Below are 13,150 nucleotides of genomic sequence, written 5' to 3'. Positions count from 1 at the left end.
CCCGCCTCTGCTCTTGCTCCCTTATAGTTTATTCTCCCACAGGAAACTGAATGATAATGTTACTCCCCTGATTAAAGCAGCCCTCCACTAGCTTCCCATTATCATTTTTATTTTTATTTATTTGTGTTTGTTTTTAAGTAGGCTCTGCCCCCAGCATGGAGCCCAGTGTGGGGCTTGAACTCATGACCCTGAGCTCAAGACCTGAGCTGAGATCAAGAGTTTGACGCTCAACTGACTGAGCCACTCAGGTGCCCCTTCCCATTATCATTTTTAAATAATGGCTTTATTAAGATATAATTCACATACCATACAATTCGCCCATTTGAGATGTACGATTCAATGTGGTTTTTTTTGGCTATTCACAGGATTATGTGACCCTTAACCATAATTAATTTTAGAACATTTTCATCACCCGCACCAAAAACCCTGTATCCACTAGTATTCCCCGTCCATTTCCTCTCAACCCTCCCAGCCCTGGCCTAATCTACTTTAGAGACTAATCTACTCTCTATCTTTATAAATATGCCGATTTTGGACATTTCACATAAATAGAATCATGCAGTACGTGCCTTTGTGACCAGTTTCTTTTTCTTGTTATTCTTAGGTTAAGACACAAACTCCTTGCTGTGGTCTGGTGCCCACCTGAGGCCCCCCAGCTTGCTGTCTGCCTCTCCTGGTCCACCTCCCCCAAACTCACTAATTGTGTTGTGGGCAGGTCCCACTCCATCCCCCTCGGGACCTCGACCCTTGCCTTGCCTTTGCCCTGAAGTATCTTTCTCAGATCTGTGGATGGGCTGCTCATGATTCAGATGTTTGCGCAAATGTCACTTCCCTTTTTTCAACCCCACCCGTTCCTACCCCTTCCCCTTATTATCTGAAATGTTTATTTCTTTGTTTACTTACTTGTTTACTGGCTTTATCCTCCTGTAGACCCCTCCACAGTGCAGGCATTTTGTCCTGTTCACGCCTCCTTCCTCAGCACCTAGAACAGCGCTGGGCACGCAGTTGGTGTTGGGCCTTTGCTGCACAAATGACTGGATAATGCTCCTCCACAATTCCTCCCACTCACTAAAACTCACGACACACCTTCAAAGCTACGAGTTGTTCCTTCGGTCTAATGAAAACCCTCTATTCTGTGGTTTACATTTATTCTTTTTCTGCTGGATATTGTGGTCCTCGCTCATGTATACTCTCCCTCCCCATGCACACACACCAACTAAACTCACTTCCCTCAGGTTCTCCTCAGAGACTCTCCTCTTGGAGTCCCCTAGGGAAGGGTATCCTTCTTTTTTTTTTTTTTTTTTAAAGATTTTATTTATTTATTTGACAGAGAGAGAGACACAGCGAGAGAGGGAATACAAGCAGGGTGAATGGGAGAGGGAGAGGCAGGCTTCCCGCGGAACAGGGAGCCCGATGCGGGACTTGATCCCAGGATCCCGGGATCATGACCTGAGCCGAAGGCAGACGCTTAACGACTGAGCCACCCAGGCGCCCCTGGAAAGGGTACCCTTCTTATCGACTGTGGGGGTTACTGCTCCCACACAAATAAAACACCATGGTCTGGGACCGCCAGTCCTTAGCTATCTGTGCACCATCATCGGCCAAGCAGAGTGTTCAGGGCTCCTGCTCTGGACTTGGCCTTTTCCTTACCTCACTGCTTTGGAGCCCTGATATTGATTGACTCCTTCCTTTCTCTTTAAAAATCTCAGCCTGGTGGGAAAATAGGCCTTTTCATGCATTGCTGGTGGGAATGAAAATGGCACAACCTCTATGGAAAACCTCTAAGTTTGCACAAACCCTTGGACCCCGGTACCTATGCACATGTGAAAGGACACATCCGGTACTGAGTGACAGCAAAAGCCTGGGGACTGACCACCTAGTGCCTTTAACAGAGGAGTGCCTTAGAACAAGGAACACTCTGCAGCTATAAGAAAAAATGGAGGACCTTCTGTGCGTGGATAGAGAACAATCCCCAGAACATATTATCAAGAAAAACCATGATTCTGTAGTACCTATGGAATAGTAAAGAGAAAGACTAAGAAAATATATTTACATAAAGAAATACTGGAACGATATGCAATTCTTTTTATATGGGGAATGGGAACTGTTAGGGAAAAATTAGAAGGAAGACTTCTCTCTGAGATTTTTCTGTCATATTGGAACCATGTGACTGTATTACATACTTTAAAATAAAGTAAATATATAAAAATATATCGAAAGAATCAGAGTCCTATTTGAGGGGTTCTCCTTTTTGAAGGCCTTTAAGATCTCTCTTTCAAGACACTGAAAGTGCTCAGTAGTCATGTTTGGGTGCTGATAGTAACCCCCAGAATGTTGGCTGTGAGGTGAGCTCACTAGGGACCGGCCTTGTTTATTCATCAGTGTGTTCCCAGCAGCAGCCCCACAGCCAGCACACAGCAGGCGCTCACTAAATACTTGTTGAAAGAAATACAAAGTAAATGCACGAATAGAAAGAGCCCTAAGTCAATAACAGAGCATTTTGGTCTGGGCCAAGGGTCACTACTGATATAAAACGGTCAAAATGGATGAATCTGAGCAAGGTGAAAAGCCATGCCATTTATTTACTTATTGATTTTTAGATTTTATTTATTTATTTGAGAGAGAGAGAGAGAGAGAGCATGAGCAGGGGTGGGGCAGCAGAGGGAGAAGCAGGCTCCCCGCTGAGCAGGGAGCCGGATGCCGGGCTCCATCCCAGGACCCCGGGATCATGACCTGAGCCAAAGGCAGACACTCAGCTGACTGAGCCACCCAGGTGCCCCAAAAGCCATGCTGTCTAAATCAGAAGCCAGAAGGTAGCACTCCAGATGTGTGCCATAGCTCCCCCAACCACAGATTTTCTGGAATGTTCTTGACACCTGCGCTCTGGACAACCATAATGAGTAAATGCCAAATATAGTGTAATAACAGCCATGAAAGAATAAATAAATAAATAAATAAACAAATGACCCAGCATTGTCAGGGTCACCTCATCATGGGCCCTCTCAACCTAGCTCCCTCTTTTCAGCTCAGCGTTGTCTCACAGGGCTTTGCCTCCAGATACCTGAGGGCAAACCGTAGTGGGCATCGGCCTCCCAGCCAGAACTCCCTGCTCTTAGCCACATGGCACTGCAGCACATCGGCCAAGCAGAAGTCTGGAATATAGGGGCGCCTGGGTGGCTCAGTTGTTAAGCATCTGCCTTCGGCTTGGGTCATGTTCCCAGGGTCCTGGGATCGAGCCCCGCATCAGGCTCCTCGCTCGGCGGGAAGCCTGCTTCTCCCTCTCCCACTCCCCCTGCTTGGGTTCCCTCTCTCGCTGTGTCTCTCTCTGTCAAATAAATAAATAAAATCTTTAAAAAAAAAAAAAAAAGAAGTCTGGAATATACAATGGCCTCCTGGAACGGGCATATGTGGTTGGCATTGGTTATACCCCGTCAGGTTACGAGGGAGCCAAGAGCAAAGCTTGCCTGGTGCCTGCCCAGCCGTCACCCTTACCTCCCCTTGCGGCCATCTTGCAGCAGGCCTCTTCCTCAGGCAGGGGACTGAGGACCAAATCCGGGCTTCTGCTGGGCCCTCTCTTCCCCCTCCTCCCCACATCTGACTCAGGGGTTTCTGCAGATGGGTAGCTCTGTTTCCTTTCAAGCTTCCTTTGCCAAATCGCCCTCCCTCTTTCCATCCTGGGTGGGGGAGTTGTCTCTGAGGGGGAGCTGGGCTTTTTCTGCAGACTGGAGGCCACCGAAGGCCTGAACCAGAGGCCACAGGGCCTCACGGGGAAAGTGTTGAATTGAAGCAATTTGCCTGGAGCTGGATGTGAGATAAGCCAGAGCCCGGGGCGCTGTCACTGCCTGTGCCTATCAGATTCCTACCTTCCCATTCTTCCAGCTCCTAAGTCTGGGCTCTGGACCCAAGGGAACAGCCCTCAGCTGTTACCTGGGGTGGAGCGCTCCATATGGCCTCAGCCAGATGTCCCCCCGGGATTCGGATGCATGCCCAGAGGCCGTGGGTGAGGCACTGGGCAGTTGGGCAGGCTACTACCTATGGGCTGAGCCTCGGGACCCCCCTCCGTCTTCCTGGGGAAATGGCCTAGTGGGAAAGCTCCTATGCTTTTTGCTTCATTGCCTCATGAGTAGTGTTCAGAGATATCCCTGGAGCACATCTGTCTGGCCCAGAGGTCAGCTAGGTATCAGCCCAGGCTCTGTGGCAGCCTGCCCTTTTCTAGGCTGGACAGGGAACAGAGGCTGCCAGGGTCCTAGCATGGTGGGTTCAAGGCTGTCTTGACCAGCAGAGTCCTGGCTCTGCCAAATCTCACTTCCTCCTCTTCCTTCCTGTCCTTCCCTCTCACCTCTCATACTCAAGTCACCCTCTCCTTCAAGAGCTCGGCTCCTCCCCTTCCCCAGGGGGACCGTCAAGCCCACACTAATGAGGCCATCAGCTTCTTCCAGAAGTCAGCGGAACTGGAGCAAGGGAGAGGCTGAAAGGCCCCATGGAGAGGGTCTTGGCCACCTCCCAAACTGAGTCCCTGCCTTTGGCTCTAGCAGAAAGCCCAGCAGACCCCTCCCGGCTTTGGTCACTCAACCAGAGCACTCCCTGTGGCCGGTCCAGGTCAGAGGGCTGCAAGACCCTCCCATGCCAGCCCCAGCAGCCTGACCCAGGGTGAGGAGCCCCTCCCAGGCGCCTCGGGCCAGGGGCCTCTCGGGTTCCCTCCAAGGGAGGGGGCTGCTGCAGAGCCAGCTGCAGCTGTGGGAAACCACACACCGCAGCCTGCAGGTGCAAGGGGCCTGGGGGAAGGGGAGAGGATTAACTATTTCTTGGGAGCAGGCCTTCTCCATTCCTTCCATTCCCTGACCGTGGCTGCCCAGAGACGCCGGTTACCGTGCTCGGAAGTGTGGGCTGGGTACAAGACCACACAAAAGTCAAAGAACTTTGTGTTCTTTGTGATCCAGGGATGTGAGAGAAAAACCCCTGCCCGAGAGTTCCTGAAGCCTGCAGACAGACGCCAAGGCCCCATCACTGACTCTGGCCCAGCTTCGGAGGCCACTGAGAAACCTTGGGTATCATGTCCCTTTTCGTGTCTGCTTCCCATGTCATGGGACCCTCCTGGGGAGAGGTGAAGGAGAGCCTCATCTTCAGAGCGCAGCACGCCACACCCCCCAGGTGGGTCTGCCAACTGAGGACCCCTCCTAGGGCTGCCTCAGGGAGCTTTAGGCCTGGCCTCAGAGGAGGGGCTGGGGGCTGAGCAGGCCTACTCCCACATAGCCCAGGGCTCCCAGTGGTAACCATTAGTGTCGAGTAAACCATGGCTCGAGTAAACCATGGCTTGGACACTGCTCTGGGGTTGTCGCAGGGGCTGGAAGCCATTCAAGGGGAAAGCTTTCACATGGTTCCCAGAAGGGTTCCTTACAGCTCTGCCTGTCCCCAGAGGTTCGTGTGGGGCTTAAAGCTGCCCATCTGCCTGCCTGCTTGCCCAGGTTGGTCTGACTTCTCATCTCACCACCCAGGTGCCCAACAAAAGCAGTCTTCCGGCAAGAGGCCCAGAGGGTGCAGGATCCTGTGGGAAAGGCCAATCTTACCTTTGTTTTAAGCCCCCCCTGCTCCTTCTTCCTGGTATATATAACTCATCCTCCTACTCTCTTAATCTTCCCTAAATGTGAGAAAGGTGACATTTTCGAGGACGAAGAGAATTCATTCTGCAACCGTCTGAGCACCCACCACTTGAAGGCTGTGCTAAGGCTTGGAATGAAGGTTGTGCTGAGGCTTGGAACGTAGACGTGTCCTTGCCCTTGGAGGAGCTCACAGTCTGGTGGAGTAGACATTCACACTCTGTTCAGAGAGATCAACAGTCATAGTCTATTCAGAGACATAGACATTCACACTCTATTCAGAGACAGGGCTCTTCAAGGGAAGTCACCAAGTTCTTCAGGGACAGAAGAGAGGTCAGTAATGAAAGTCTATAGAGAGCTCACAAATGTTACACAGAACACAAAGAGCTGGTTGAAGCAGAAAGGGGTAAGGCAAGATGCTTAGGATCAAACTGGGGAGATAAGAATTGAGTCACAACACAGGGCAATAGGGGACTGACTGACCCAAAGGGCGTTTGGAATTCAGAGCAGGGTAACTTCCCTCTGGGGTAATCAGGGAAGGCTTCTAGAAGGAGGTGGCATTTGAACTGGGCAGAATGACAATGGGCTAAATTGAAGGAGGGAAGACCAAATCATAGGGGCCTTGGTGCCAATTCAGAGACTGGGGGATGCCTCTTCCATCTCAATGAAATACCTTGGGGTAAATTAACCATATTAATTAAACAAGATGAAAGATTCTATCAAGATACTAAAATCAGGGAGTTGTCTCTCCTGCTTTTCCTCTGCCTCCATTTCTGGGAGGGAGGGGGGATTCCTCCTTCTCCTACACATCAATTTCTGACATAAATTTGCCCCTTCCTACCTTTCCATCCTCAGCTCCACTTTATTTGCCCTACAGGAACAGTCCATTATAACCATAGTATAATAAAAATAATATATTTGGTCTTTGTCCCCCTTTCCTGGCACAGAGCTTCAAAAACCCTTGTTATTTCCTGAGTAATAGGAATGTCTTTTGTTATTCATACCGAGCCCTTTTCACCATCCCTGTTCGTGCTAAGAAGATGACTCATGGTGGGCTCTTGGATAGTTTGAAGGGAGGGGCTGGCCCTGTGGGAAAGACACTGGGAAGGAAGGCTGGGAAGGTGTGATTGGAGAGCTGGAGATTTCATCCCTACCCCCCTCCCAATCTCCCTCCGGGCAGAGGATGGGACTGACAGGGAGTTCACGCCTGTGGTCAATGATTTAATTAATCATGCCTATGGAACAAAACCCCATATAAAAACTCTGGACACTGAAACCCAGAGAGCTTCCTGGTTGGTGAACACACGGATGTGCTGGGAGGGGGAATGTGTCCAGTTCCACGAGCAGAGGGCAGGCAGCCCTGCCCTCCCCACCCCCACACGTTCCCTATCGGTCTCTTCCCTTCGGCTGTTCCAGAGCTGTATTTTATAATAAAGCTCTAATTATAAGTATAGCACTTTTAGTGGGTTCTGTGAGTCATTCTAGCAAATTATCAAACATGATGTGAGGTAGTGGGAACCCTGAATTGTAGCCAAGTCCTACAAAAGTGTGGGCAGCCTGGGCACCCCATTTGTGTCTGGCATCTGAGGTAAAAGCAGTCTTGGGGACTCTGCCCTTTAACTTATGGGATCGGACCCTAACTCTGGGGGGTTATGTCACAACGGACACTGAATCAGATTGCAGGACACTCAGTTGGAGTCAGAGCTGTGTCAGTACAACCAAAGGGGCCTCCTTATAACCTTCCCATAAATCCCATGTACTCCTAACCCCTCCTCTTGCCTGAAATGGTGCTCTCACTTCCTACCTCTGCTATCTGGGGAGTCTTTGTTTTTCCAAACCCTTTCTTCCCTTCAGAGCCCACCTCCTTCACAACTTGGTACCGGAGGTGCTGCCGTGAAGCCCATCCTTGTAGGCAGAGGTCTTCCCTTCCTGCTAGACCACCAGTATTTCGTGGTGGAGCTTGGCGAGTGAGTGCCTCGGGCCAAGGAGTGGCTTCGTAAATGCTCCTTGGTGAATGGGAGCTGGGAGCGGGCTGCCCTGAGTGAGGAAGGCTGCTAGCCTGGCCAAGCAGTCCTGGAAGGTGAAGGCCTCTACTGCAGGCCTCTCCACCTCTCTCCTTCCTCTGTTTCTGTGAGCAGCAGTGTCTCGGGATGGGCCAGGGCTGGGCAGTGGAAGGCTCTGGCTCTGGAGCTCCCGGCATCACTGGCCTTGTTGGTAAATACAGAGTTTTGGCGTCTTGTCTTTTGTGATTGCCAGTGCACACCCAGGTCAATAAACGCACCCCCTCTTATTGTGTGTGTGTGCCTATGTTCATGTATATGGATGCACACACGCACACACGCACACACACACACAGGTGGGAGCATGCCAAGCCCATGTCTACATTGCTCAGGGCCGCAGTTGAGAAGCACTAAACATCATCTTGGTTTGGCTTTCCTCCTCTCTCCCTTTGCTTTTTGCCAGCATTGGTCTTGGCAGCGTGCAGCCTTGTAGATTACGGCCAATAGAGCCTGGCGTGTTCCCCCTCTCCCACACCCTTGCCCCCTCCCTTCTACTCTACACACTCCACCCCGGGCTGAAGCTGCCTCCAAGAGGTTGTGGTTCCTTTTTCAACAGCCCCAGACAGAGTCTCTTTCACCTAAGCCACATAGGTAATCTGGTGGGAGGCCAGAGAGCCTGGATGAGCAGGTAGCAGGTCTGTGGGAGCTAAACTGGGCTCTTCTTCTCAGGGGCTGCTGGGGCCTGGGAGGTCAGTGTGGAAGGTCAGAAAGTAAACCAGATACATTTAGGAAGTCCAAGGCCTTTGCCACACCGCCTCCACAGGGAACTGGTCTGAGCCAGCAGGCACAGAGGCTTCGGAAAAAGCATGACTTCTGTGATATTTGGACCCCCACCTTCTCTCCCTCTTCCAGTCTCCACCACCTTGTAAAGCCTCTCCCAGCATACTCTAGGTTCGAGAAAGGTAGGCTCTTACCTATTATAGCATCATGAGAATATAAATGTTCGTGCCAAGATTTAGTTTTCACTGTGGCCTGAAAGGATTAATCCCCAGTTGAAGGAATCTTAAGGAGCAGCTTATGTGGGGAAGAGCATTGGGAAGGCTGCGATCTTCCCTTCCTGGTTTCCACACCCCACCACGGTCTCCTTTCAAGTGTGCCCCTTCTCCCAGCTCATTTACAATTGGCAGTGAGGGGCTGTGACTGAGGAATGAACTCAAACTATCCCGAAGGATTCAAGCCCTTCACTGAGCATGGGAGAACCCTCTATAAAATTAGATCTTCTTGAGGTAGTTTCAGTCCAGCAACCCACATCTCTTTATCATGGGGACCTGGGGAACCCAAACCATTCTATCTCAGGTCCTAAACTGAATCCAATTCCATTTTCTGTAGGCCTCAATCGGCCTCCCATTCTGGCATCTCTCCCCACACCCCCCAAGCAAGTACATAGCTGCCTCGGAGCACCTGTTTCTCACACCCTAAACCTGGACAGACCCCAGAGCTCACCAATTCCAACTCCCCACGTTACAGGGAGGAAAGGGAAGTCCAGCCCGGGGCAGTGACATGTCCATGGTCACACAGCCACAAAGTGGCAGGATTGAGAGTAGAACTTAAGAATTTTGACATTTAGCCAGTGTTCTTTCTGCAGACACTCTGTTCACAGTTGACGACCTAATTATTTTTGGTTTTTTTTAGGTCCTAATTTTAGAGATGTCACTGGAAGTCCCAGGATGAGGTCCTTATTATGAATCAGTCCCGTTTGCCCCCAGAGCTCTTGTTTTGGGTTTTGTTGCCTCAGTGAACTGCAGTAGGGCTCCAAGGGAGGAGGAGGAGGCGGGGGTGAGGCAGGCTGCTGAGCCGTGTCATGGCTCCGCTGGGCTCCCAGCCTGGGCTGATGGGGGCTTGTCCAAACCGACCTGGGGAGCAGGTGTGGGCCCTCTGTCCCCAGAGCTTCTCAAAGAACAGTTTGTTCTGCAGGGGCTGCAGCCGGGGTGGAAGGAGAGTGACAGACACCAGCACAGCCCTGGAGCCTGCTGCAGCTGCTTCCTGTTGTCAGAGGGCTCCTCGACGGAGGGGCTGAGCTCCTGGGCACCCCCACGCCCTGGCCTAGCGCTCCATGTGGTCAGTTGCCTCAGTGGGCCAGCCGCATGCCACGGACACAGAGAAAGACGGTGTTCAAGGGGAGAGAGCACAGAGGAAGGAAGAAGCTCACGGCCAGGCACATTTCCAGTCTCATTCCTGTGCAGACAGGGTCCTGTTCCTTGAAAGTACACGTGCATTCCTGCCTTGTCTCCCATTCCCTGTTGTGAAGACCTTTCCCGCCATCTCTGTAGAACTGTCCTCCCCATCCTGTGGCCCCCCCCTCGGCCTTGTCCACAGTGACTGCCCCTGCCTTCCCACCAGCCATATTGGACTGTCCAGCATGAGAATGTTGGCTCCAACCTCACACTACTTTGTTCTGTGGTTTGACATTTTACCTGGGTTTGTTTTGTCTCTTCTTTAAGACTTAAAGACAGGAGAATTTGGGTCCCTAACCGCTGCCTCCTTCTTCAAACAAGATCCCTTAGAGAGCTGAGCTCAGAGCTGACCCTACCCTAAGGGCACAATAAATCCCCACTGACGGTCTCAATGTCTCTGACTTGATTCCCGCCTGAATTGCAGTCACCCCAGACTAGGGTATGTTGGGAGGAGAAGGAGGACGACCTGGGCTCCCCTCCCCAGAATTTTCTGCCCGTTAGTCATGATACCTCATTACAGGAAGCTGACCAAGGCCTTGTCCCTCTTCCGGCTTGCTTCCAGGTTCCCCTCGACTGATAAGGAGCATGTTATGGGGCTGGCCTGAATGGAGCACCTCCTGCCCTACAAAGAATTTCCCCAGTGTGACTGCTTGCAGGTGCGTGGAAGAAGAAAAGGGGTGGGCACCTGCCAGGTGGCCCCCATGCCCGACTCCAGGGCACCGTTCCCAGAACACTACCAATGGGAGCTCTCCAGCCTCGGTCTTCCTTCAACCCAAATCTCACAAGGGGCCTGGATTACTCTCCCCAGGGGGTCTAAGAGGGGCTGAGGTAGGGGTGGAGTGAGCAGTCACCCGGGACTCTCAGCCCAGCGCTCTTCCCCCCATTGTGAAATGGCCTTGGATGAGGGCCAGGCAGGAAGCTGCCTCCTATGGCCTCTAATCCGAGGCCTGGCGCCCGGGGTGTGAGGATGGGCCCCAGGCTCTTCCTTCCCAAGGGAAGGCCCAGGCTGACACTGAGCCCACCTGCCAGCAGACAACCTGAGCTGCCCTTGGCTGATCAGGAGGGGCCCATGCCTTCCCTTCTGCCCTCCCATTCTAGCCCCACAGGGCATCAAAGGGGTATAAAGGGCAGTGCAAAGTGCATGGTCCTGGGGCTCAGGGCTTCCAGGCTCTACTCTGCTATTACCAAACTCTGTGATCATGGGCAAGCCAATTTCCTTCTTTGGGCCTCAGTCAGTTCTTACTTGTGAATAACCAGACGGTAATGGGTTGGACTAGAAAGATCTTGGAACCTCTTGCAGTTTGATATTGTGACTCACTAAAGTCAGTGATTCATTGATGTTATTAGCAGGACTTGGCTCAGATCTGACAGTGCGTCTGTTCATTGTGTTTGTCTGGGTTTCCTTATATAAATCTGCATCTGTTGGTCTCTCAGAGTGGTGGAGTGGGCTTTCCTGGACAATCAAGGTTAAATGATGGCAGAGGCCAAGAGATGAACAGCATCTGTTACTTTTGGGAGTTAGGACACCTGGGTAATTTGTGCAGAAACTCTTGCTATATAATTATCTGTCCTTGACTTCCAAGGCAGGAAACTTAAAATGTTGGGACCCCTACTCATCATGAATAAAGGGGCTCCTCCTCCTACACACTAAACCCATGAAAGTAGGGGGAGGAGGGAGCCTGGCTGGGACTGATTGAGCAATAACCATGCCTGCTTTTCTTGGTCTTGGTTTCCCCTTGTATATTATGGCATGTGGCGGCCCTCTCCTTCCTGAGGTTTAGCAAGGAAGGAAATTATTGATGAGAAGGGGAGAACCTGTTAAAGGTTACTGTTTCATGAGTCCCACCACTGGATTCGGTACACAGCAGACCTTCCAGGCACATGGACCAGTAGTGTAGTCTCTGGAGGTATTGGGAGTTCCTTTGCACATCCCCCAAATCCCAGCACCTGAAATCCCATTAGAGTCTTTTCTTTGTTTAACGTTGCCTAAGTTTCTTCCAAAAATGGTGTGTGAAGTATGTAACCATCTGTCATGAACCTGTTAACATGATTAAGCCACCAGATGGGTTGCCTCTGCGTGGCTAGCTGAGGTCAGGGAGAGACTGGGGTTTTGGTAGGGGTAGAGGGGAGGGTGTTTTAGAGGACTGAGTATTTGTACTCAGGGCGCTGCCTGAGCAGGAGGGGGGGAAATAATGATGAAGCCCAGCCTTCCTACCATGCTTTCTCACTTATGAAGTGCTTTTATATACATTATCTCTTTTAACTCCACTATAACAGTGTGAGGAAGGTATTCCCATTTTATAGTGGAGGAAATGGAGACCCATAGGGTTCAAAGAAGTGACTTTCCTTCAGAGAGAGCTAGAAAACGCTGTGTTGGTCTAGAATCCAAGGATGGAGGACCAGACAGCAGGATTTTGCCAGCACATGTGGTGGTGGGGTAGGGTGCGATCGGGATGGGGCTTGGGATAGGGATCCACACCAACAAGGAAGGAGGGGATGGTGAGAGGTAGAGCATGGAGTCCCAAGTTTTTTTTTTACTCAACCAAGAGTTGGCCCCTTTTCCAACTTCCCTCCCTCTCTCCATCTCCTGCCCCCCTCTCAGCACCTCTTTGGACATCTGAAAGGCCTTATCTTCACTGAGCTGCTGAAGGCAGTGCTCATTTGCCTGTTCTTCTCTTGCTCAGAGACCGAGCAGCAAGGTAGGAGGCTCTGAAGGCAACTGGCCCAGATTCAGATCTCCATTCCACCTCTTACTAGTGTGTGACCAAGGCACGCCATTTCACCTCAGCCAGAAAATGAACATAAAACAACACTTCACTTCACAGGATTATTATGAGGGCTCGAGAGAGAATATATTTAAAGCACCTAGAAACGAACCTGGCACTTAGTAAATTCTCAAAAAATAGAAGTGAGCTATTATCTGAGAAAAAATAATCCCTCCCCTAATGCAGAACTCAGTCAGCTTCCCGTGACCCCAGCACCTAGAATAGTGCCTAGCACAAGTTGGTGCTGATTTAGTCCTTGTTCAATGATTTGATGAAAGTTTCTATCCATTACATAGAAACCTCTAGCCTCAGCAGAAGTGATTTTGAAAAATAATGAGTCTTGGGTGTTCTTATGGTTTGAGGTGATGGGACAAGGGCTGGGAAGGCTGGGACGGCCTGCAGCTGTGCTTGTCTGGCAAGGTCAGGGCGTCCCCTGCTGGCCCCAAATTGCCGCTGCATGCAGGCCCCGGTGGGCTCTCTCGCCCCTGAGATGCCCACCTGGAGGGAGGGCATGGTGGCATTGCCTACTTCTCCTATCTCACCGTGAGTAAGGG

This window comes from Mirounga leonina, unplaced genomic scaffold (assembly GCF_011800145.1).
Source record: "Mirounga leonina isolate KUSES-001 unplaced genomic scaffold, KU_Mleo_1.0 Mir_91, whole genome shotgun sequence".
NCBI lineage: Eukaryota > Metazoa > Chordata > Mammalia > Carnivora > Phocidae > Mirounga > Mirounga leonina.
Note: the sequence above shows the minus strand (reverse complement) of the source record.